Here is a 22,689-nt window from a genome sequence, read left to right as displayed (position 1 = left end):
CCATAATAAATAAATGAATTATATTTTGGTTTAATACAGGACAAAAGAAGAAGTGGCATGACATGTAGTGTGTGAGGAAGGCAGGCAGGACTGAGGACCCAAAATGCAGACTCTCAGGCAAAACTAAATTTAAAAAGCAGCTTTATTGCTGGACTATGGAATTACGAAAGGAAACTGAGATGCACATGAAAACTAAACAAACAGGCGGAACACACAGCCGGAGAATGAGGGAGATCGCAAACATAAATACACACGAGGGCAAACGAGGGAACAAACCACAGGAGGGAACACAGCTGAACAGAATCTAACTAACGAGACGGGGAAAGCACAGCTGAACACACAGGACAAGAGACTGTCAAACTAAGACAGGAAGCAGAGACACACACACACTGGGGCGCAGACAGACGAAACCCAGGGAACAGAGGGAGGAGAGCGAGGGACAGAGATTGAGAGAGGGATGAGAGAGGGCAAGGGGCGAGAGAGACACACAGAAACATGACTGGAGAAACAGACAACTTGGCAACATGAAGACAGGACTGACTTAACTGGGGGAATGCTGAGGGAAGGACACAGACGAGACAAAGACAACCTAAACTAGAAACACTGAATAAACTCAAGAGCGTGAGCAAACTAAACTAGGAAATATAAGAGACACATGAACATAATAATGAATAAATAAGACTCCAAAACACCCAAAAAACAAAACACTAGGTCAATGACCCAGGTACTCTAACATGACAGGTCTAAAATACTTAAGTCAGTTCAGATACGATTAGGGGAAAGGTAAAACAGGGTCAAGGCTCTGTCATGGTTTGGAGCTGCATTTCAGTCAGTGGTGTTGGAGATCATTCCAAAGTTCCTGGAATTGTGAACACAGCAAAATCAGTTTTTGATTCTACTACTGTCAAACAGATATAGTGGAGTAAAAGATACATGACATCTCACTGAGTAGTTTTTGACAAATCCCCTGAAATGTCCAAAAAAATAGTAAAATCTTACAAATTGTCTAAAATCAAGGCATATTTCAAACCATTAAATACCATCTGGAAAGCATCTGATTGGAAACAACATTTATTTTTTACATGACAATGATCACAAACACACTGCCAATGCAGTAAAAGCATACCTGGGAAATTATCGGTCATGGATTGGCCTCCCCAAACCTTGTCATTACTGAAGCAGTGTGGGATCATCTTGACAGAGAAAAAAATGCAGCCAACAGCCAAAGAAGAGCTTTGAAAGTCCCTCAAGAAGCCTGGAGAACTATTCCTGAAAACAACTTAAAGATATTACAGGAAAGCTTCCCTAGGAGAGTTTTGGCTGTGTTGAAGAATAAAGGTGGTCATACAAAATATAGACTTTCAAACTCATTAGAATTGTATAAACTCATCCCGACGAGGGGTTGCTCAAGGGATGAATTCATACATTCAGTAGTTTAAGAGGACTTGACCTTTTCAACAAAGACACATTCAATACAACTGATTTTGTAAAACAACTGATTTCTTTGAATCATTCTTTGTAGGCTTTTTCAATTTTAGGAGTACACTCTACATATACATGCACGTATTAAGGCAGAAAGCCTTGGAGTGGAATACCTAATACACACACTACAATATTTATCCATGACAGTTCATATTGCCATCACAATATTATTTTTATTATTGAATTAACATCTCAGATTGAATCAAATCATGTAGATATCATTTGTTACCGTACGGGATCCTTCTTCTTACTGGGTTCACACAGTGTTGTGTCTTTGCAGCAAACTGGCCATGAAGGCCTGATTCACATAGTCTCCTCTGAACTGAGATGTGTCTTCTATGTGAACTCTGGGACGCATTAATGTGGGATCTAATCTGAGGTGCTGTTAATTGGCAATTTCTGAGGCTGCTAACTCTAAAAGAACTTCTCCTCTGCAGCATTAGAGCAGAAGTTGTTGGTCTGGCTTCCCTGGGAGAGCTCATTTGAGATCCAGCTTACAGACTGATTGACAATCACATGATAAATTAGTCATGGGCTTGTTTCCATTTACAAATTTGAGCAGTTCCATTATTTTGATTAAAATTAGCTGTATGCCAACAGTACCTTGGCACAACACAGCTGATCATCTAAAAGACATTAAGAAGGGAATTACACCAAGTGCGACAAAGCACACATGAAGCTGGTGAAAATTTTGCCAAGCTCTCATCAAACTCTCATCAATGAACTAAAAATATGAGCATATTTTTTTCTTAGCTCTCCACGAGGAGTGATCAAAATGTTTCCTTTCCAGATAATCTGCTTGCGCAGGTCTACCTCACTTCTATCACCGCTCCTCTGTAAAATAAGGTGGGTGGGGAAGAGTTGTTTATGAACTTTTTATTATCCATCCATCCATCTCGTCATCCACCTCCTCCAGGAGGCATTTTAATCCGATTTCTAGACCTCCTCAGCCAGCTCGTTTAGATATGGAGGAGCAGTGACTCTACTTTGAGTCCCTCCCAGATGACTGAATTTCTAACCCTCACCTGCAAGGGAGAGGCCAGCCACGCTTCAGAGAAAACTCATTTCTGCCACTCGTATCTGCAGTCTCATTCTTTTAGTCACTACCCGAAGCTAATGGCTGTAGGTGAGGGTAGGCGCCGCTAGATCGACCGCTAAATGAACACCTTTGCTTTTACCCTCATCTCTCTCTTTACAACAACGGACTGGTACAGTGTCCACATCACTGCAGACATGGCCCCAATCCGTCCGTCAGTCTTCCACTCCGCTCTCCCCTCACTTGTGAATAACATCCAGACATGCTTAAACTCCTCCACTTGGGGCAGCAACTCATCCCTGACCCGGAGAGGGAACGCCACCCTTTTCCAGCTGAGAAACATGCCCTCAGAATTGGAGGTGCTAATTGTCTTTCCCACTGCTTCACACTCGGCTGGAGGTCACCACCTTATGAAGGCACTTTTTTATGGCACTTCATAAAACCCATATTTCATTTCATCATTAGTATGTTTTGGGTAGAGTTCTAATATCTAGAATTAAAGTTACATGTTTTATAAGCATCTTATTTATGCGTGTTTTAATGTTAATCTCTGACCTTAACTTTGAATTTGGTAGCAAGACTGATAAATTTCTGTGTGTCTCTTACACAGACACAGCTGTTGACATTCAGACTTTTTGTTATTTTTGTTGTGTTAACTTTAGCTTGAGCCTACATATCATAATAACGCTTGGATACATGTATAGGCACGTAAAGAGACAGTCCTGTAAGTTGGTCTGAGATGTGTGATGTAGAATGAATCACTCCACAGAAGTGTTATTCTCAGTGCAATGCATCTGAATTAGAACACGCCTCAATTTGGCTCCAAGGTCAGCTTTTATATCGCGATGGTGACTTTTGAGGTTTCTACTGTAGCATCATTTTTCATAAATTTCGTTCTTTTGTGCCAAAGTCTGAATAATAGTCCAGGCAGAAAAATGTTCACAGAAAAATAATCAGGGCTGCCAAGGACACATCGAACTCAAACAGAAGACTGGTGGTGGAAGGCAAGGAACAGCACAATATGAGAGGCAATGGTTTCAGGTAAAAGGTCATTCTGCTCTCAATAAGTAGGATCGCAAATGATCATAATTATGCTGTAATTCAATGAGCTGAATTATAGTCAACGAATTTACATCGAGCCCTAAGCATTGCAAAGGTATAACAACGGCATTTAATCATTGCTAATGAAAGGTTTGATGTTTTTAAGTGCGCGCTGTTTGATATGTTATTATTCTCATTCAAATCTTTATGCTCCTTTTCAGTCACAAACACAAACACACACACAGGTAGCAGCTGTAACATTTCAGCATATAAGAGAATTGCTGCTGCTACTGCATTTCACCTGCATTATAAGCCGTCTTAGTTTTCTTTTCTGACAGGCTGGATAGCTATTGTTCCCCTCTGTTGTTTTCGCCACTGTGACATCAGGTAATGGCTTTGCAAGTGCAAGTGGCTCCCTGGGTAAACAAAACAGGCCCTGAAATATGTCAAGGTGAAATCCTAGAGGTATGTGATGTTTGCTTTAGTCGTAGTCCTCTATTGGATGCGTTACTTGTTTTTGTATTTAGTCAGGTGTACTTTGTAGTGAGGTCACCGGCTGTGATGAAATATTTGGTTTCAAGGGACCGAGGTGTCTGCCCATTTGTTTGTCTGTGTAGACCCAGGCATGGCCAGTGTTGTATATGTACTTATATGTGAACTACCTATCTCATTTTACTTAAATGTAAACTGCAACTGTTTTCTTCTAAGTAAAAGGTATTTTATGGATCAGTTACACTAGAAATAAAAAAAATAGTGCAGAAACGTCCTTGCGACTAGGATAAATCAATGATTTCACTCAATTTTTTGCATCTGGCAACCAAATAACCCTAACCCTTTCAAGTTGTTGTGATGGCCAACTGGTTGCATGCAACACCCTCAACCAATTGCACAGGTTGCCTGGTGGGAGGCCACCTATCTTCAAACAATCATGCTGCAGCTCACAACAACTGGAATCACTCTCACTGGTGAAGGTTTGAATGTTAAAAACAAGTTTTTTGTTTGATGGGAATTTCTGTATGTGTGGACAGTAACAGATTTGCAAAAGACAGCAACAGATTTGTCATTTTTGCCACAGCAATTTGCATTGCCATATTATCATAAACAGATTGCATGTAATTGCCAATCTGACCCCATTCAGTGACAATTTAAGAGCAGATTGAAAGCAGAATGTCTCCATCTTATCGTTTTAACGCTGTGTTGATGCAGCAAACTTTTATCAGTTGCAGCTGACCGTGAGCAGTCACAGACCAGGTCCCTGTCTTCTAAGCAATCATTTCAAAGGCAGCAAGCTCGCAAGTTGATTGCACAATAATTTTAGTCTTGCTGCATTCTCCAAACACTGTTTTCCCAGCTGTGACTGTAGCATTAAATGCTCTTGAATGTTCATTATGCAGAAAGGCTGTATGCCATCTCTACTTTCCCCCAGTCAGCGTGCACTTATTTCTAATTAGCCTTCATTTGTTCATTAAAGAAAGCCCAGTTGCAATTGCGCTAGTAAAACATCGACCCAAAGAAATACAGTGTGTTTTTTAATTATCACTAATTAAAAAAGAAACTGATAGAGGATACCCAATTTATTCCAGTTTATATCCAAGAAAATTAAGTTAGGTTTACAGTCAAATACAACTTTATGTCACCCAAGTATTCTTTCAGGGATATGGCCGGCTATTTCATTATCATCAAGAAATAATCAGACTGAATGAAAGCAGGATCAAAGTGAAAATCCTGTATGGGACTGGCTCATGATGCCATAACTTTTAATCTCATGATGGCAGCCAGTTTCTCTGTCTTGTAATGGAAAATAATTTGACTTTCAGTGTGAGTGCAGTACTGGTGCAGTCTACAGTTCAATCCTGTTCCTGTGGCAGCAAATTGGATGGTATCCAATGTTATAGATATTAATGGGCACTTTAAGTACAGAGAGAGCACAATGACACAGTGAAAGAGAGGTGGGTGTAAGAAAGAGCCGAGTGTGAGAGACAAGAGTTTTCTGAATACAGTATCTGAACTTTGAAACTGAAATAATTTAAGATCTCCAGATAAACAGGGAAGAACATGTCCAATGGACTTCTTTTATATGCGATTATGAAATCAATACTTGCCATTCGATATGTACGTATTACCCTTCAGCTAGCACACTATCAGTAAGACATGAACTAACGCAGTATCCTTACTGATGAAGTGCAAGGGCAAAAATAATGGTTGCTTTTAACTAAATGCTATACTGTAAGTTCTAGCCCTGTGCTCTCATCTCACATGTACAGTATAGGGTGATGTGGACATGTTTAAATTGCACATACACTGACAGTGATGAAGAATAAAATGATGAAACCCATCACAAGCTTTAACAGGACAGTCTTTAATTTCAGAGTATTGTATTGAAGAAATGATATCAGCACACGTATCTGTTTTTTTTTTTTAAATTTTCTGTTTTCGGGCCGTTACCTTACAATATAAAGCGCCTTGAGGCAACTGTTGCTGTTATTTTGAGCTATAGAAATAAGACTGAATTGACTTGAATTGAATGATCAGTTACAAATAATGTAACTGTCAAAGATTATAAATACAACAGCTTCTCCTCCTCAAAATTCTGCACAAATTGAATAAATAAAAATGGTCCACTGGAGACGTAGCTGTTCATCAAGCTCTTGTGGGTTAGAAAAGGCCGACAATGGATTGATGAGGTGATCTGGGGCATGTCGCTATTTAAAGGGAATAGACCACAGGATGCAGTTTTGTTCAAACGCAGCCCACTCCCATGGTTGCAAAAGAAATTTACATTCTTATACAGTAATGGCAGCCAGCCTTGATGAACCCGTTTTAGTTATGGCATCCATCTACTTGATGTCATGCAAATGCAGGAAAATGAAACATTGGGCATTTCAAACAACTGAAATTTTTCAGGAGAGTGGGACTATTTGTCACATATAATGTGATGGAGTGGCTGTGAAAGTCTTGGAGAGGTGGAGATTCCAATGAATTTCATTTGTGGGGCAGTCAGCAGAACGCCTCTACATCCGAGGCTGAAAAACTTCAGAGATCTACAGACTGTTTTTAAATTTCAAACAGGATGAAAAAGGCAGCGCGCCATTATCTCGTTCAGCGCAATTATTGCGGCGGATTCGCTCTGGGAAGATTTGCTTTTATCATGTTTATTCAAATGCTTATGTTAATTTTTTTGAGGGGGGGTTAAAGCATACACGTTGTTCTTTTTTCCTGTATGTGTTTTGACACATTTCTTGGATTATGAAAGTCTGCAAACAAGTGAAAACATTGAAAAATGCTATCTAATGAACACAGCTTTGGATGTTTACCATTTGGATTTATCTGACGGGATGTAAAATAGGAATTATGGATGCTTTTCATTGTATGAAAAAAAAAGATCGGGTAAACAAAGTATAAGCTAATACAATTAAAACTGATAGAAATTGAGTGAAATGTACTACATATGAAAATGTAAGGTTCATATAACAAAGAGGATATAAAATACACAAGGCTTTGGTCAGTTTGATGATTTTAAGAAAGGTTAAAAAGTACAAATGAGACAGAAGAGATCTACAGTGTTGCAGCATTATTATTATTTTCATTATTCTTGGCAGTATGCTGTATAAGTGTGAGATAATAGTCTGTTAAATAGGAGAGATGACAACGTTCCAGTCACTGGGTTTGATTTCTTTTTTCATCAGCTCTTGGAATTTTAAGATGGACTGGCCTTGGCCTCACCCCACTTGGCAGTCTCATCTTTTCCCTCTTTCTCCCAAACACACACACACACACACACACACACACACACACACACACGCTCTGGGTGAGGCTGACCATTACAACAATGTTAGCGCTGTCTGTCTCGCCCTGCTTTGATAATTAGAAATCGGACCATGTTCCTCTCGTTCACAAATTCCCCACTCTGCCATTGTTGCTTGGGGCCACCGCGCTGTTTGGATGAAGACTGATTAAATTCAAGTCACTGAGTAGTCGCAACGGCTGTAACAGAAGGAAGGAAAGAACAGCAGAGGAGCCACAGGAGGGGGTGTTGCTGGGAGAACAGGCTCTGAGTGTGATAGCCGTCTCTCCCTGGGCGTCATCCCCTTTAATCGCTGAAGTAGAGCGCTAAAGAAGCTAACATGGCTTTTCTCAACCAGCTGAGAAACGGCTCGATTCATGTTTTGTGGATCTGATTTTATGCGGTTTTAGAGCATACAAGGAAACCATTCCTGCTTGACCATTTCTGAGCAATGCCTTCAGGCTCTGTACTGGGTGTCTGTCCCATGCCATGTGTTATAGTAAGAGCAGGTGTTTTGATGTCCTGCTGTATTGAGGTCCAAGCAACAGACATCACAGGTGCTGCCGTGGCGGGCACGAAAGGGGCCGCTGGCACATAAAGTAGGGAAAAAAACATGGCCTCTTGTCAAAGACTACACTTGTATAATAAACTGGACAAATATCAAAAATGTCAAGCCCAGAGTTAAATTTGATTTTCACAGTGATCCTCCAAGTAGAGTTTCTAATAGAAAAATGTTGGTCGGATCTACAGGTGTGAGAATCTTTGCTTTTGCAACCCACAGAGCTTTACAATGATTACTTTCTAGTGTAAATCTTGACTTTTTTCATGTTTGCTGTCCATCAAATTCCTTAAAATTGCATTTATTTGCAAGCAATGTGCATTACAGTGAGTTTGTATCTGTAACTATATATGTGTATAAATGCATATGTGGGTAAGCACATGCATGTGTATTTATATTCTTAAATTGTATGCTTTTTAATACACACCCGTATATTGTTTGTTTGTTTGGTGACTCTTTGGCAGTTCAGGTTACTTGTTAGCATGCAGCAGCTTCCAGGGTTGAAAATCTAAGCCAATGCGGTTATGTCAAAACTTCCACGGCTTCCAATGGCCACTTCAGGCTGACTCTAAAAGAGAGTAAATCCCAACAGACTCACAACTGTACCAGCGGCATTAACATGTTTATAGTCTGGCAAAAAAACTGTTTTGCTCTCTTTACAGGAGGTGGGGTGAATTATTTATAACTATTTTGGATTTTTATATTGCTTAAAGTTAGAGGGAACTTTAATTGACAGGTTTTTCCGACTACCTATTCCTTTGGAATTATCATTATGTGGCAGTGAGTATATTTAGCAGAGCACAGTGAAGCTGTAGAAGAACTTTTTTCGGGGCCTGTGCAGGCACTATAACACATGGGCGTAACTGCCGTGAAGTCATGCAGTGACTTGTGTTGATAGATTAGTGTTTTCACCACCTCCATCTTGGTTTCAAAAAATCAAATGTGACAATAGTGGGCCAGGTGTGTCTTTGAAACTGCCTTAAAATCGTATCAATTATAAATCGTTAACCAGAGAGCACACTACTGATAATCCTTCATTTTGAAACATGTTCTGGCCAAGATTTACAAAACAGACTTACTCATAAACTCATAAACTGATCCGGCAATTATTTACAAAGGTCAAGACAAACAGGTGGTTTAGATTTCTGTAAGACCATAACTGCAGCTATCGTTATCTGGTTTCTTTCATTTCAAAGGCAGTTCCACATTGGCTCCATTTTTCTCTGAAACTACATGTTTCATATGATGTCCATGTTTTATAAAGTCTATGGTCTCATGTTAGTTTGAGTACATAATCAGGGTTAAAGTTCACAGACATGTTCAGCTTTTGAGAATACTGACATATCTGTGAAATTGCTAACATTTTGTCTAAGTGTAAATAAAGCAGCATCAGCTTTGGGTATAAGAAAAAACATTTATCACAGTTTTGACCTGAGAAAGGTGTTCAACATAAGGTTAATACAGTTTTGTATTGCAGGCGGATCAGTATGTATTAAACACGTTTCACTCAAAAACACCAAAGCCAAACTTAGGGATTGTAAAAATCATAGCGATTCATCCTTTTAGACCCCTAATCGATGATACTGTATGTCACAGTACTGGTTTTGCGACCCAGTATTTGTGTTTCATACTCACAGTTACAGTAATTGTATTATTTGATTATTTTTGTTGTTTTCTTTAGTTCTTAGTGATTGTAATCCGTCCTCCCTTTGTAGACGTCTACTCTATGCTTTTCCTGTAACCCACATTTCCTGTCTAGTCACCCTTGTTGCTATGGTCCCTATGTCTCCCCAGTTACTGTGTTAAGCTTGTGTGTCCTGAGTCTGAGTTTCGGTCTGTGTTTCCTGTTTTATTTTGATAGTCCCTGTCCTGTGTGCAGCATGTCTGATTTTGCTTCCCTTGTCTCGTTAGGTCTGATCTGTCCCAGCTGTCTTACCACCTGTTCCCCATTCCTTTGTTGTCTTGCTCGTGTGTTTAAGTCCTCTGTTAGTTGTTGTTAAGTACAGCTGCCTCCTTTAGTTCACGCCTTCGTTTACCGTGAGTCCTGCATTTAGGTCCTACATCCTGCACAGCAAAACACGACACTGTACTTATTTCTTTGAGAATAGGTGGTTGATTATTCTCTAGTGTAAGGTCGCAAATTTCACACAAATCCAGTCAGTGGATTGGGAAATTATTGACTCCGTCTGTGGAGAAAATTGGTCGACCAGTTGATGTAGTACCATAGCTTCTCCTAGAGCCTTGCCGGTAGCATGGCTAAAACCTGAAATCCGACAGCAGACAGTAGACGGCGGGAGCCAGTGGCCTCTGAAAACAGCTTGTTCTCATAGCCCTGTGCATGCCACGAGGAAAGACGAGCATAGGGAGAAGAAAGTGGATCAGCTGCCTATGAAGGTAAAAATCATTGTGTGTCCTGAGGTGAAATCACTGCAGCTCGGTGTGCACCTGATCTGATTGAGGCCTTGGTTCAGCACAATCCTGCAGCGCCAGAGATGGCTGGCTTACTCGGGTAGAGGGTGATTGATGGAGACAACAACCTCATTCTACTTTGGCAAGCAAATGAAAGGCATATTCATCTCATGTCAGAACACTCAGAAAAAGATATACATACAAGCCACCGGCGTGGGATCGGAAAGCTTATTTTACACAGATTTTAATTTTCTCCTTTTGCTTGCTTTCCCTCTGTAGTCTGACAAGAAAAATAGAGCTGGAACAAGCTGCTGAATGAACATTCTTCAAAACTAATGTTTTGTTATCATTTTTCTTCTAATTAACAGGTTCACATTGTGGGAAGATAGAAGAGATCAAATGTTTGAAAAACACGCTCTAATTTTGTCATACACTATCAACATGAAGTTGGCAAAACTCTCACTTATGTGATTATTTTTCAATACTCCTAAATTATTCCCTACCAGCTCCTGCTCCAGTTATAACGAGGCCTGCCTGTATTTTGTATTCTGTGAACATTGGTTATGCACATCTGTTATCAGCTGCTCATCAAATTCATCATTCATGCTTGGTACCGTGTTATTGATCTTATTCCATCAGCCTTTGTCAGTAGTCTGCTTGACGGTGGATATTAAACACAGCTACTACGTTTTCAATTGAATCAGTGGTGTGCTGCTAAGAGACGTTGGGAAGTGCTTTTCAAGTAAAATGAAACATTCATTAAATCTGTGTTGTGTTTTATCCGCTACTCCAACTCTAATTTCCTGGTCTGTGGTTTGCCCACAGAAATTTCCTGGCCCAAACTTGTTTTATTTTTCTTTTTGTAGTTCAGGTGCATCAAAAAAGAGAGAAAAAAAGAAGGATTAGGTATAAGTAGATAAAATGGGAAATGAAGATGTGTTGAAAACCCCTCATTTTTGTTTATTTTTGTCAGAGGCTTTATTCCAAGTTTGAGCTGCAGATCACAAACTTCTGTTATGAATTACAATTTAATTTTCTCTGAGGTAAAACAATTACTTCCAGACAATACACAGCTGAGATTATTAAATTACTTTGAGGCTGAAGGAGGATGGGAGTCATGAAAGTGTGGGTGGGATAGAAAGAGATATGAGAAGATGAATTTAGCAGCCCGGGCAGGGAACCAGAGGCGACGTCAGAAAAAGAGAAGAATCCAGTTAGGTCGGACGAATAAGAGAGCAACAAGGCCAGGATGTCAGCTCGTCCTGCTCTGTTTGAGCCCCTGATTTTGTTTGTGAACTGTAATGTCTTCACCTCTAATCTCATTCACAAGGTTTTCCTTCCTGTCACATCTCTGAGAGCTTGTTTAAAAAAAGTAAGCTACTTACTTACACAAGTAATTTCAGTCTTACTTGTGTAAAGATTTTCCCCTTAATAAATGAACTTCTGTATTTACTTGGATTATATTCATCTAATCAATTTGTTTGATGATCTGAAACATGTAAGTGTGGCACATGCAAATAAATAAGTGAATGAATGAATAAAAAAGGGGGCAAATGCTTTTTCTCAGCTCTTTGGGTTTCTGACCATATGGGGAAATTCATTCTTAATCACACTTACTAAATGTAAGCTGAAAGAACAATAATTGCTCCAGACTGATTTTTGATCAATGAACAAGAAAGCTAATGGTGATTAAGAATTCAGGAACCAGTGATGGAGTTCCTTTGTTTTCCCTTTATCCAAATACAAAGGAAATACATTTTCATATGCTATTTAATCTTTTTAATAGAGAATGGAAATCCTTAAACAGCCATCATCTAAGCACACTCTGTGGCATGAATGCAAATGTTGAGTATCACGATCGCAAAAGGGAAAAACCCCCAAAGAAAATTCCTTATAGGGACACAAATGGATGTTTCATGTGAAACAGGCATGCATCTAAATGTATAGCGTGCATTAGTGTGATATACAAAGAAAAGCAAAGGGGCAACAGTCTCACGGGTGAGTAGTTAATGCAGGATGTGATCAGACTGTCTCTGCAAGAACAGTCTGTGCACGTTTAGATAAAAAGGGATAATAACGTAGGGCTTCATTGCGCAAAGTCCTCATTACAAAAACGAACCCACATTGAAAGTTCACATGTGCAAAACAATGACTCTGGGATATAGTGTGGAGAAAATTCAAACGGTCAAGTCATCCTTCATCACGCTCTCTGCAGTTGGGTGAGTGCATGTGTGGGATACAGCAGGAGAACAGCCTGGATGCCTGAAACCTTACAGGTTATGGATCTGGTGGCTCTCTAATGCCCAAATTCACTTACTTAGCAGTCGGGGAATTTAGGCTCTTGCAGAGGGATGGTGATGCATTGCTCTACAGAAAAGTGTTGGGCTGAACTTTTACCACTAAACAAAAGGATAGCGTCATTGCAAAACTGAATGCAGCATAATAATCACTTTTTCTCGATTATCTTATTTTTGTAATCATTACAAGCCGAAATCATAATTGAAAATAAAATGTGATTAATCAGCCTGCTCTGCACTGCATTATTTGTTCTTTTTCCTTTATTGTCTTCCTAAATATAAACTTTGTTTATCCTAATTTGTTTCCTCAATCATGGCTTCTAAACCAGAGTTATAATAACCTGTATGCACTTGTCATTCAGAGAGAAACCAATATCTCGGCTACTTTCCATTAAATCAAAGACCTCAAGGTCACACTGGGATGAAAACTGCTAACTGCCCCAAGTATGAAACGTGACTTACTTGATCCAAGGCATGGATATAGGATCATCAGAGGAGCCAAACAACCGATTATGCATAACAGCATTTAAAAACACATTTTTATTACCACACTTCATCAACACGATTGATTTTTAACTTAGATTAGGCCAGACAGTCTAAGCCTGAAGGTTCAAATAATTAAGATGATGGCTTGTCGTGGTAAGACAATTTTACCAAAAAAGATGAGGCTTATGAAAATTTACTGAAACAAAATGAACAGAGGAAATATTACACCCTAAAGCCTCAATGATATTGTCTCCATTGATTGCAATATTTGAGAGAAATTGAGCAAATATTTGATTTGACTCTTTAAATGCCAGCTTGTGTTCAGTTTTGATGAAATGCAAATGTTCTGTCCATTTCAGGTTTATAGCTCGTCATTTTAAACAGCCCAAAGAAGCACATAGTTGACATTGGTGACTCATATGTGATGACTTGTCTAGCAGACGTAATATCAGATTGATATTAAAAGTTTTTTGCTCTTTAGAACTTTGAAACTCTTTTCTTTACTGTTGTATTTGGCCATGCTGTACAATCTGTAACTGTAAAATAAGCATTGTGTTTGATAATAAATGTTTTGTCCTTGAGCTGTCACACGTCCACAAGTCCGTGCATGCTCTCACATGCATTTGGGATTGTGTTGATTTAATTTACAACCCAAACAAAAGCAAGGACCCTTTTTTTAAAATTAGAACTCTTTACACATTAATAAATTAAACTCAGAATGCACTGCGGCCACTGGCCTACACTAGCATGTCTCTCTCAAGGCCCTTTCTCAATGTCAGCTAGTCTTCATGGTCAAGCATCTCATCAAAGAGTCATTACTGTGTGTCGTCTCTGTGGCTGTGATAGGCGAGCAGGTTGAGAAGGAAACTGAAAAACAAAGCTGGAATCACCCGGAGACTTGAACAACAGACAGACTTGGATCAATAGAAGGGATGGATACTTTATGAAGCGCTCAGGGCAAGGAGCTCATAATGATCACAGGAGTGTGTAAATTAGCTTATGGCACACAAAGACACTAATGAATCATTGCTTATAAGAAAGGAGATGAGACTGGGAGCAGGAGAAGGCACAAAATAATGAAATACATTCACTGTGGCAATTGAAATGAACTGAAATTGTTTTATCATTGGTGCATGTTTAACTATGCAATATTGTCTCAATATTAAAAATATATATCCAATATCTAATTACCAAAATATCAAAGAAAACATGGGAAAACTATTTGTTTCATTAATTTAAAGGAAATATATATATTTAAATAGAGGCTGCATGGTGATGCGGTGGTGGTCCAACAGCGAGAAAGCCATAGATGGTGGTCTGTATAGGTATACCCAACCTCTTACCCTGTTTCCATTGGATAATTGGTGGATATTTCAACCGAGTGAGCAGAGCTTTAGACGGGGCTGTGAGATACTTTGGTGTTCTTGTTGAGAATCCTGTTTGTGATGGATGATGTGTGGAAGTACACAACATCCTGAATAACTTATGATGCATGTAAGATGCTGAGGACTTCTTGTACTGGAGCAAATTTTGGGATTTATTTTGCAAATTGAAGTGTTGAGAAGTACGACATATTCTGTTGTTGTCAACAGTGTGATTGCAGTGGACAGTCAAAACTCAGTCAAGGTAGGCTAACATGACATAACGCGAGCTAACATGACATATTGACAGGAGAAACACTATCTGTCATGTCTTTCAGAAAACAGGACGTTTTATGTGTCTGAACAGATACGGGTCATTTTTTGGTTTGTGACAGCAAGATTAGTTTTGTGCGGTGGTCATAACTCAAATGTCTATGTTGTTGTCTCAGTGATGGATATACAGGCAGAATTTGAATCATGTTGAAAAATATAGTTAACTTTATTTTTCTTACAATTGTTGAAACATTTCTTGCCTGCTGCATTGTTATCAACAGGATTTTCTGACAGAACATTTTCTTCCCGAGTTAGTCCTGTACCCCTTCTGCTTTTCATGGAATTTGGTAAATTATGCATATACCTGTGTAGCCTCAGGGAAATATATTGTACTCCAGGCCATGCATTATAAATGAACATGCACAACTGTAGGATTCACGAACAGCTGGTGTCCTCGGGTAGGCTTAAAACCCAACGCGATTCATCGCCATGTTGCTTTCGTAATTCTATCTGCCTTGAAGCAAGATGCAGGGACACACATGTAGTGTGGATTCCCGCCTCTGCTGGCTGCCCGGATCAAATAAGCCTCTCTGAAATCCTTCCCTGCTGGCAGGACAGTGCACTTCAGGCCTACCTCATCAGTTTCCTAAATGTCCATAGCATTGCATCAGTTAGAGCTTTGTGAGAAAGCTCCTAAGCTCCTCTTTGACACTGTCATATCTGGATGTCTTTTTGAGGGTTCCCCATTGACTGGTACCTCTCCGTGGGCTCTGTTACTCAATCTGTTTTAGTATATTTTTTTTTTCTACCTTGAAAGTTCAGCATCAGTATTGTCTTCTTAAGTCTCAGCCTGGGGTGACGACGCACAAATGGGGCACCACTGCTGGCCACGAGAAAGCGAGTGAGAGGGAAACAGTGGGAGAGAGCGTGTGTGCAGCTGCCCATTGGTGTGTCTAGTGCAGAACTGATTTAAGGCCGCAGGCCACAGGAAGGAGGCTGCTCTACACTCAGGGCACGTCCCTGAAACCAGCAGCAGAGGAAGCACTATTGCCATTCAGCAGCATCGACTGCAGACGCCTAAATGAGTCTGTTCTGTCGTGCAATGCCCAACGTGGCAGTCCGCCACTTGCTCAACTTCTCCAGCTCCCCTCCCTGCTCCTGCTGCTTCATCTTTCCTTTTTCTTTCAGTCACACAACTTTACACTGTTACCATCTCTCTCAGTCATTCATCTTTCGGTCACCTTTTTTTTTTTAACATTCACAGTCCATCCAGTGAATATGCTCTGATCTGTTAACGTCATTTTATTGCAAGGTCCAAACTAGAAATGCCAACATCACATGATGACCAGAGTCACAAGGTCTGTAGATGTGTAGTTTGTTTGTCATATGAATTTGTAGGGTTCACAATACAGTGACCTGAGCTGTGACTGCTACATAAAACTACCAGGGTGACACATGCTCCAAAGGAGCTTCCTAAGATTGCTGTGTTTGCGTTGCTCTTTAAAGCTTCTTTAAATTCATGCATGTTTGTCATTCTCATTATCGCACACATTTATTTAGAAGGACATGTCTATTTACCTCTGCTGGCTGAGGAAGGTGTTAGCCATTAAACTTCTAAACACCTCACATAGCATGACTGTGTAAGGCCCAGTCGGTCATAATATCTTCCACTTACTGGTCAAGTTACAAAAAGGGACCACCCATAAAATGTATCAGTTCAAGTGTATCCTGCTAGAATGAACATGGTAGCATACCTAATCACCAGTAGACTAACCCAGTTTCTTTTACACCAGCCATCCTCAGTGTCTGTCACCCAGTTTCCATTTGTACTGCTTTTTATATATTTTTCTTCCCATACCTTACCAGTGTTTCATGTCATTTCGCTCTCTGTGCACGGTTTCTGCCTTTAACAGATGCAGTTGTGAAAATACATAGCTCTCACTGAAATTTGTCACTGAAAATGTTGACAAAAACGTTCTGGCCGCTAGATTAATAAACAATGGAAGGATTACGGCTTTGTTTTGATTAAATCTGTTTGCCTGCCTGAATCGTGCCATATTTAATACACAGTAACGTGTGGGTTGTTAGCTAAAACGGTGAGGATTTGTTTCTTCATGCCTGCATGTTTATGGTATCGCTGCGTAGAACTTTTCACCTAATGTCCCTTTGCCACCTGGGGGTTGATGGAAGAGGAGTGGGATGGGTTAGTATCAGGGACGGTGTGATGACAGCTCGTGAATTCTAAAAGCATTATCTGTCCCCGGCAGCCAGCCTGGGCAGCTTCCTGCCGCCTCTCATCTCTCCTGTGTGTTGCATTGAATATGGCTCTCCAATTGGGGTCATGGCGCAGACCGATAGGAAGCTATATTCCTTCATAACTAGAGGCAAAGCTACAGAGTTCAGTATTAAGAACAGAGTTGGCAGATCTGACCACAAGCTGACTGGCAGACCAAGAATCTCAAAGTTATAAACATTAGAAAACAAAAAAATGCCTTAGGGGATGCATCATTCTCCTGATTTACTACTTTAAATTCAGTCCAGAGTAGTGCTCTCTAGTGGTCCAGTTATGAGCGTCTGCTTCCAAATAAACTGATACCTTTATTCTGAAAGTCTTCTATCTTTGCATTTGCAGACTGAAATTTAGCTCAGCTCATTTTAAAACACCAAGAAGCACCAACTAGTCGTTATGAAGCTTTGGCTTGTTTTTTTCTTATTCTTCTTCTTCTTTTTTTTATTGCATTACAGGAGTTTAATATGATCTTATTTCTGGTCAAAGTCAAATAACAGCTGGAACTAATACAATATCTTATTTTTTTCTATCTATTCTTTGGTATTTTATTTTTATTTTTAGCCAAAAGTCTAAACACCCAAAGATGATTAATTTGCTATCAAATAAGAGTGAGAGCAAATTGTCAAATTAGAAGATAAAATTAGGTCACGTTGATGTTCTTTGCGGTGCAAAATTACACACAAGTGATTAACACAGTAATTTTCTGTTGATCATCCAATCCTTTTAGCGTTAAACCCAATATACACTTGTTTATAGGGTGAAGGGAAAGTCAGCACAACAAAGTGAAAATGATTATAACATCTCAGGCTTACATCCACAAGAGTTCATTAAAAGTCCAGGTACAGACACTCAGAATACGTCTGCCTGCTTTTTGTCCAAACCTGCATGAGGGTGTCCTAAAATCATTAGGTTAGAAATTTTGATCATAGTTGTTGCTGCAATGGTTTCTGCTAAATCAAATGTCAGAGTGGTGGGTCGCTTTACTGCACTGTAGTGGGTACAGTGCAGCAACTCTTGGCGGCTGTCTCGCTCATCCTTCCCTTTTTCTCCCCTTTTCCCTGATCACCTATAGGGATTGATGATCGTGCCAGAGCAAAAACAGAAAAATCCATACCTCTCTCCTGCCCTTTTCATATTGCATTGATTTCGTGGTGAAATATCAATCTGCATATGTCATGTACTATTGCAATGCTCAAAACATGTTCAGAGGTAAATTATCATAAAACTGCTTTTTGAGGGCATTTTTACAAGTTGCGTTTGGACAGCTTCTCATTTGTAGAGGAAGGTAAGGTTAAAAAAAACTTCGGGTGACTTTGACTTACAGGCTATAAATAAAATGTATGAGTACACTTTAAATTGCAATGACGTATCCACACACCAATATAAGCACATATTTGGGGTGCAAGTTTGCAACTACTCTTGCAACTGCAGTTAGAGTGGGATAAAAGTAGCAGTTTGTTTGCTTGTTTGTATGCATAAGATATGATGATTTTCCTAAATAGGTGGGAGAAAAATAGTGTTGACATTTTGCAAAATCTAATGCAGAAACAGCAGAGATGTTACTTGTAATGATAATAATATTAATAATAATAATACTAATAAGCGGCTCAGTTGAATTCAGACATTACTAATTTTATTATGACTGAAATAGATTTTTTTTCTTGTGGTAAAAATAACGATGAGTTTTAAAGTGAGGCTTATTTTTCAGTGCAGATAAATCACCCACTATTTATTCTTCCACAACTACGATATGCTGAGATGATCATGTTTATCATAAACCTTTACCACAGGAGCGTAGACACTTGCCTTTGGCTCATTTGGGTTTGGGGTTATAGAAAGGGATAGATCGAGTAACTTTGTAACTTCCTAATTAAACAATATGCATGTTTTTTATGATGTTCAATATGTTTCTGAACATTTTTTCTGCGAGCTTTATCTACCCACTGTTTTTGCAATTACTACTTACAAATTTGGAGTTGAGAACATGCAGGAAAACTGAAGCCTAAGGGTAATCATCTTGCTGTGCAGATGGTCCAAGATACATGAGAACAATTTCATAAGGTCTTTTCATAATGTAGCTTTTGCTCTGCAGTGGTTGTGTATATTTTAAAATACACCCTGCAGCTTGCTCATCAGGGGTGTTTTTACTACATCACAAGCATGCCGCTCACAAACATTTTTCCACCAAAACATGGTGGATTAATTCTTTCAACATACTATATGCACATGTCACAGTGTAGCTATTTGCACACATGTTTATCTCAGGGGATTTAGTCAGAGAAATATATAAAATTAAACATATGTTTTTATTTTCTAAACAAATTTACTGATGGGAAGCTCTTAGTAGTTCTGGTACTTTTTAACTTTTAAGCATTCAGAACATAGTTCTCTTTATTTTATGTATTTAATTTAGTGTATTTCACAGTCCACAGTACATGATGTGAAATATCTCCACATGATGACATTTGAGAGCAATAGCCCAGTTTATGCAATGTAGGGCAGGTCGTACAATAGAGATTTGAGCCCTCTGGGCAGTGTTTTGGTGGGAAATGGATTCTGTACCTTTGGCTTGTATACAGCAGCCTAAAGCTTTAAGGCAGATAAAAGAACAGAAAGAAGAAAGAAGGAGGAAGAGGGAGTGGAATGAGTCGGAGGGGAGAGCAGGGCGAAGGAACATTCAGCAACAATATCCTTTTTGCTGAAACTTTACATATGTCAGCACTTCAAAAGTTTTCCTATTACTATTTATCCCACATCCCCTCCAAGAGCTCCAGATATTCATTTGATCTAACCTTTTATTCTGCTCCTACTATAATACTCTCAAGCTACATGCATAAGATGCATATATTCTTTCAAACTTTTTGCAAGTAATTAGAGACAAGTGGATTTCCGGGCCGAATGAAACATTGCTTTGAGCACAACAATTGATTCATCTTTGTAAAATAGCTTTGCCACCGGAGGACTTTCAGGACAAATCTAAGCTGGTGGAGGAGCAGTGCTCCCAGTATCTCTCTTTGTCTGTTATCATTGCACAGTAGCAGTATCTGTTATATAGCGGAGTGTTCCCACTGAGGAATGGGCAAAATATGAAATCTACAAGAGACAAACTACCAGAACCAAATTGTTTTCTATTGGCTGTATAATAGGATGTTTTTGCCCAGATGACCAAATGTTAGAATAGTTGGACACAGGCCCATTCATTCCACTTTTGGAAGATGTGAGCACATAGGGCATTTCTAACAGTGAAGATCCAAGGAGCAGAGGAAGTGAAGGTGGAAGAGGTTAAAAACCTGGGGTCAACCATCCAAAATTAACAGACAGTGCACAGGAGAGGTTACAAAGAGGGCGCAGGTAGGGTGGAGTGGGTGGAGAGGAGTATCAGGGGTGATTTGTGACTGAAGCATAGCGGCAAGAGTGAAAGGGAAGGTTTACGAGATGGTAGCGAGACCAGCTATGATGTATGGTTTGGCTGACAAAAAGAGAGGAGGCGGAGGTGGAGGTGGCAGAGTTTAAAGATGCTGCAGTTTTCATTGGGAGTGACCAGAATGGACAAGATTAGAAATAAGTGTATCAGAGGGACAGCTCAGGTTTAGGCTTTTGGAGACAAAGTTAGAGAGGCAAGGCTGAGATTGTCTAAACATGTGCAGAGGAGGGATAGTGGATATTTTGGACAAAGGATGTCAGATATGGAGCTGAAAGGAAGGGGGAAAAGACGAAGACCGCAGAGGAGATTTGTGGATGTAGTGAAAGAGGACATGCAAAGGGTTAGGATGATAGAGGACGATGCTAACAATAAGGTGAGATGGAAATGGATCCACTATAGTGGGCAGTCAAAAAAAGAAGTGTGCACACAGGTCATTTGAATGCAGTACTGTCTGTCAAATTGTTTATAATTAATTTTCTTAGAATTTTGACAATCACAGTGAGGTAGACTGCTGCAAGCTCTGCTTATGACAAAGAAAATGTAGCTTTCAGCAAGTGCTCTCCATGACTTGATGTTTATGTTCACTCAGCGTGGTAAGTTGGTGTGTGCTGAAAGTCCACATGGCAGGTACTGAATCTGCTAACAAAAGAGGACAATTTCACTGTGGCGCAAAGCGTTGGGGTTGATCTCTGGGGAGAGGTTTAATTCCCCCCTGAGTAAGGGTGCCATTAAAATGCAATGACATGAGATTAATGTTCATCTTGAAGTGACATTTGCTTTCTCATTTACTGCGAAAATTGTCTTGGAATATTGGGTGCTAGGTGTTGTTTTGAATGCTGATGAGCTCCCAAAGCTGCTCAAAGTATGTGCGGTGACAGTATGAAAAATGTTGGATGTGCTTTATAAAGAGGAAGGGGATCTAGCTGAGTAAGGGACAAACAGTAAAACAAGACCATCAGCAAATTGGGACTGTGAACTTTGAAAGTGTGCAGATTTCAAACTTACTGTATGCTGGATAAATGGATGTCCTCAGCATTACTATCTGGACTGCAAAGGGAGATACCTGATCAGAAACCTGATTTTTAATGCATTATGTGGTTGCTTTTGAAAATATGTAGTTACTTAAGGATCCTGAGGAGGACAAAAAACAAAAATGTATACATCTTTTAGGCTTAGATTACCTGGTTATGGTCTGTGTGTATGCGCTTCAAATAAACCTATTTATTTTTTTCTTTCTCTCCTCTGACTCATATTTCCTGCATCTTTCTTCCCCCCTCCCTTTCTCTCTTACAGAGTGCCTGTAAGTAGCAGCTCCATCTTCTCTTCCTTGTGTGTGTACCCTCTGCAAGAGCCGGGGGCACATACTATATGTGTATGTGAGATGAGGAGGAGCTAAGTGGCTACCACAACCACCTAGATCAGACAGCCTCCTGTGCTGCAAGATGGATTAGAGCCCCACACCTCAGGAGATCAAAGGTAGGAAAAGATGTTTGGTAATCAGCCGCCACTCACCTGCCCTGTTTAATGACAGCGCGGAGAGTAAAGGAAAGGGAGGAAATGGTGAATGACAATGAGTTTAGACTAAGGTCTTTTTGCCATCTGTGTGCTGTAGGGTGTGTAAGAGGGATACACCATGCCGAATGTCAATATTTATTTTGCATTAAAAAAAACTTCACAAATGTGAGCATATTTCCACTGAAATTTAAAGTTTCACATCACATGTGATTATTGTCCCCAAATATAAGAAACTAGTACAGAAGCATCCTTTAAACAAAGCGTCCATATAGCAGAGAAAACCTGTTTTTCTACAGTAGTCTACTATAAATTGAAGTAAAATGCTTTTATAATACTGGCACTATTTGAGGGTAATATCTGGGTTCAAGAGGTTAATTCAAGTGGAAAAATATCAGCAATCTAAAACATCACTGGTAAACACCAGGATAGACCTTTGAATTGCCGCCCACGTCTCCAATTTTGTCAGCAGCTCCAAAAGACCCTGCGTTGCTCTTGTGAGTTGAAGAAGCAACTCAGCGAGGGAAAACACGCTTCTGCTCTTAGTATTGTGATTAGTATGCTGTATTGCTCGCTGCATCTATAAATAAAAGTGTAAGCCAAAGGCCAGGCAAGTTCTCTGGGAGTTGTTGAAAGTAATTCTGGAAAATGCAGAAGAAACACTGACTGAATTAGAAGCAGATCAGGGAGGTGGAGAAAAAAAAAACGTGCGTAACAAAAAGGTGAATCTGACTT

General features: G+C 39.7%; 1 protein-coding gene across 5 annotated transcripts in view; it reads left to right on the top strand.

Annotated features, from left to right (window-relative positions):
* The window catches only part of grik4 (glutamate receptor, ionotropic, kainate 4), a 338,006-nt gene that overhangs the window by 64,655 nt on the left and 250,662 nt on the right, over window positions 1-22,689 (top strand). For all 5 annotated transcript variants that reach the window (XM_019367470.2, XM_019367468.2, XM_025898164.1 and 2 more), the window contains one exon: window positions 21,736-21,918. The gene's annotated coding sequence lies outside the window, so the exon portion shown is untranslated. The remainder of the gene's footprint in view (window positions 1-21,735; window positions 21,919-22,689) is intronic.

The sequence above is a fragment of the Oreochromis niloticus genome, linkage group LG14 (assembly GCF_001858045.2).
Source record: "Oreochromis niloticus isolate F11D_XX linkage group LG14, O_niloticus_UMD_NMBU, whole genome shotgun sequence".
In the NCBI taxonomy this organism is placed as follows: Eukaryota; Metazoa; Chordata; class Actinopteri; order Cichliformes; family Cichlidae; genus Oreochromis; species Oreochromis niloticus.
The sequence above is the reverse complement of the archived record's forward strand: the minus strand, read 5'-3'. Positions and strand labels throughout refer to the sequence as shown.